This window comes from Adiantum capillus-veneris, chromosome 7 (assembly GCF_014529385.1).
Source record: "Adiantum capillus-veneris isolate H3 chromosome 7, ASM1452938v2, whole genome shotgun sequence".
Lineage (NCBI taxonomy): Eukaryota > Viridiplantae > Streptophyta > Polypodiopsida > Polypodiales > Pteridaceae > Adiantum > Adiantum capillus-veneris.
This window is the reverse complement of record NC_140937.1, coordinates 12,069,776-12,074,488: the sequence shown is the minus strand read 5'-3', so window position 1 is coordinate 12,074,488 and position 4,713 is coordinate 12,069,776.

The following is a 4,713-nucleotide window of genomic DNA, read 5'->3' as shown; positions in this document are numbered from 1 at the left end:
ATCCATTTCAGCCTGTTCTTCCTCAGACACAGGACAATCTTGTTTGCTAAGTTTCACATATGGTGGCAATGGAACACTCAGTGCCTTTCCCTTCTCCATATTGAAACGTTGCAAAACCTTGTCAATATACTCTGTTTGAGATAACCAAATCAACTTCTTTGATCTGTCTCTCTCAATGTGCATACCAAGTATATGACTTGCCTCACCCATGTCTTTCATGTCAAACGATTTTGCCAGCTTTGACTTCAAAGCTGAAATTTCTTCCAAGTGCTTGCCAGCAATCAACATGTCATCCACATACAAAATAAGGATCAGCCAACTGCCATCCTTAGCCTTCTTTGTATATAGACAGTGATCGAACTCACTACGTTTGTAGCCTTGAGAAAGCATAAACTTGTGGAATTTATGGTACCATGCCCTCGGTGATTGTTTTAAGCCATAAAGACTCTTTAACAATTGGCATACCCAATCTTCCTTGCCTTTCTCAACAAACCCTTCTGGCTGCTGCATGTAAATTTCCACATCTAAATCACCATGCAAGAATGCTGTCTTCACATCCATTTGGTGCAACACCAAATCTAATATGGCAACCAATGCAAGAAAGCATCTCAATGTAGTCATCTTGACCACCGGAGAGAAGACTTCATCAAAGTCAATGCCTTGTTCTTGCTTAAAGCCCTTGGCAACAAGCCTTGCTTTGTACTTTGGCCGACTATCATGAGCGGTGATCTTATACCTGTAAACCCATTTACAAGGTAGAGCCTTTTTGCCCCGTGGTAATTTAACTAGCTTCCATGTCTGGTTTTTATGCAGAGCTGTCATCTCTGACTGCATGGCCAATTGCCAATTCCCGGAGTCCTTCATTTGCACTGCTTCCTTGTAACATGAAGGCTCATTGCAATCAATCAACATGACATAGTTCATAGATGGAACAAACCTATCAGGAGGTCGTGTGACACGTCCAGATCTACGCACAATAGGTGGCTCAGGCTCAGCCATAACCTGTGGTTCCACTCTATCCTGTCCTTGCTCCTCTTGAGCCCTGAAATTTTGTCTTGCACGTGCAGGTCCATCTTCTTGGAAGACAACTCTTCTAATCTCCTCAACCCTCTCTGGTTTAGAATGATATTTGGATTCATTAAAGTGAACATCATTGCTGCGGACAACCTTTCTGGATTCGGGATCCCAAAGTCTGTAACCCATCTCACCAGAATTACCATAGCCTAGAAAGATGCACTTTCTACTCTTTGGCTCAAGTTTGTTCCTAAATTCCTTTGGAACGTGAGTATATGCCTCATAGCCAAAGACTCTGAGATGCTTGTATGAGGGCATTTTGCCTGACCATACCATCTTTGGCACTGAATCCTTCTGCAAAACCTTGCTAGGAGATCTATTTACAAGATGAACAGCTGTTGATACAGCTTCAGCCCAAAACCCATTTGGCAGTTGTGCATTAGAAAACATACTTCTGACCTTATCTTGTATGGTCCTATTCATCCTCTCAGCAACACCATTTTGAGGAGGATTGTAAGGAGCAGTAAGTTCACGTTTTATACCTTTTGACTCACAAAAGTCCTGAAAGGCCTTTGAAACATACTCTCCACCATTGTCAGTGCGTAAGCATTTAAGCTTCTTGCCACTCTGATTCTCCACAAGTGTCACAAACATTTTGAAAACACTAAACGCTTCATCCTTGTGCTTGAGAAAGTAAACCCATACTTTCCTCGAGTAATCATCTATAAATGTCATAAAGTAAGAAGCTCCCCCTAGAGATAGGTTAGGCATAGGTCCACACAAATCACTATGAACAAGTGCCAACTGTGTATCTCTTCTACTGCTTCTATGCTTATGTGGCGGTTGTGTTTGCTTACCATACAGACAATGTTCACAGAATTCAAAATCATTAAATGAAAAGCCAGGCAAATAACCAGAACGAGACAAGATTTCCATTCCCTTCTTGGACATATGTCCTAACCGGCTATGCCACAAAGAAACGTTCGGCTGCTCGGTTACATTGATTACATTTTTAGAGACATTTGATACATAAATCATGTAAAGTCCTCCAGACTTTACTCCATGTGCTACTGTCATAGAACCCTTGGATATCTTCCACATGTTCTGTCCAAAAGTGGTGACGTAGCCAGCATCATCAAGTAAACCTGTGCTGATCAAGCTCTTTGTAATTGCGGGAACATGTCTCACATTCTTCAGCGTCAAAGAAGAGCCATTCTGAAACTTCAATTGAACATCTCCAACACCTGTGTGCCCATTGCCTAGTCGAACATGATCTTTAGTGGTCACATAAGAGGTAAACCACTCCTTGTTTGGAGACACATGAAGTGATGCCCCTGAGTCTATAATCCAGTCACTTAGTGCATTTCCATCAGATGCTGTAAGAAGAGCTGAGTCCATTGTATTCTTCAAGAAGTAGATGTCTCCTGACACTAGACTGTCATCCTCTGCAACAGTGTTTGTCACATTTATTTCTTGAATCTTCACTGAGGACTTATTCTTCTCACCATGGTCTTGAGCTTTCTCTTTGCCTTTTTCTGCTTTCCATTCTCTGCAGTCTCTTTTCATGTGACCCTTCTTGCCACAATGGTAGCATTCTATGTCACTCTTGCCTTTAGCACTGCGGGACTTGCTACGAGACTGATTCCTCTTTCCACCTTTGTACTTTTCTTTGGTCCTTCCCCTGACAGCTAAGGCTGTTCCTTTGCCTTTGTCCATTGTCTTTCTATTGGTTTCTTCAGTAAGCACACTTCCTTCTACACCTGCTATGTTCAAACCATCTGGAGGTGCAGAATTACTCAAAGCTGTGCGAAAAGTGTCCCAGCTTTCCGACAATGTGATCAACAGGAACATAGCTCTAACACGTTCATCAAACTTGACACCTTGAGCTGACAACTGACTATAGATTGTGTTGAATTCATTCAGATGATTGGACATAGGTGTCCCTTCTTTCATCTTCAAGTCAACAAGCTTCTTAAGCCAGTATACCTGTGAAGCTGCACTCTGCTTCTCATAAAGATCACTCAACTTTAACCATGCTTGATAAGCCGACATCTCGTCTGCTACATTGAAGTAAACGTTTTCTGCCAAAGTCAGCATAATGGTAGAAAGTTCCAATTCATCCATTTCGCTCCATTCATCTTCGTCCATATCTTCTGGTTTTATCCCTTTGAGCTTTATAGGTTTTATCTGCTTCTTTTGTACCAACACGTGCCAAATCTGCTTCTTCCACAATGGGAAATTGGTTCCATCCAGCTTCTTGATATTGTAAGAGCAGTGTCCTGTGATCCAGCCATAGCTACGCTTCACAGTGGTTTACTTTCCTGGGAAAAATTCGGCAGAGTTTCCCCTGTAAACTGACCTCTGAACCAATATCAACCTGTCAAATGAACCAAAAAAGCTTCAGATTCTGCATAAATTTTGGCAGAGTCTCCTTTGTAAAATGGCTCTGGTGTACTCAAAAACAGACCAAAAAACAGCTCAAAAACACTGTCTCTCTGACACTGTAAGCTGCGGGTAAACCTGTCCTGCACCTGTACTCTCTCTGACTGTCCTGTCACTGTCCTGTAAGCATAGACTACGACAATGCCTCAACGGTAGTAAAGCAAAGATGCAATCCCAACTGTCTAACTCACAGTCAATACATCCTAGTTGCCTATCTAAGGGTGCTCGAGGGATCGCTCCAAGACCTGTATCACCGAAAGGATCTCAACATTCGAGAATCCCCCAGCTCAATAAAACCTCACTCGACCCTCAACAAAGGCTGCAGTAAATCTGACAGTACATAGACTTCCCACAAAGTCATACATCCACAAATTTCCCACTGTATGATGTAACCGCTGTGGCGGTTGTTTGCTGCGTGACTCACAGCCAGCAAACCCTCAACAGACATACATCATCTCTGACAATACATCCCATGTGGAAGTACCTGCAATGTCAGGATGAAATCTGGAATATCAAGCAGCAAACACAAGCTACCTGATGAACTAGTGGATGTCGACTACAGTCTGTGTGTAGATGCGTCCGTGTCGTATGTGACACGCCTCCAAGAACTGTGAGCCGTCCTTTGATGTGTAGACAACTACAAATCAACACTCTGGGAGTGTTGATATCCTCAGCACCTGCAGTCGTAGGCCGAAAACCCCAAATTTGCAGAGTCGGACCTGCACCCGCCGAGACTACGTAGTCGAAAATGGCCTGCGCAGACCTTTGTCGAAGCCGAACGGTGATCGAGATGACCTCAGAATGAAATTCTGAGCACACCAAGGCCTTCGAGTCGTCCCACGAGATTTGGGGCCATGTCTTCGCCTGTCGAATTTCACTCCAATCTGAGTTGGTGACTCTAGCCTCCTGCAGTGCTGCCCCGAGCCTCGATCTGAGCTCTGATACCAGTTGAAGGAGTACGAGTGGAAGTGCGAGGCGAGAGAGAGAGTGCGAGAAGAAGAGCATGACGATATGGTGAACTCGCTCTTCTATAATGTGTAGAGCATAGTGAGTTCTTATTAGGTTTTTACAAAAGAATATGTGTACATACCTGGCGGCCCGCCCACTTACCTGGGCGACCACATTGGGCTTTATACCCCAACAAGAAACACGCCCACTAGAGGGAAGAGTGGGAGGAGAACCGGCGGCAATGGGCGGTGGTGGTAGGAGGACGAGTGGTAGATGGTGGTAGTGAGCTAACACCACCAACCACCGGTG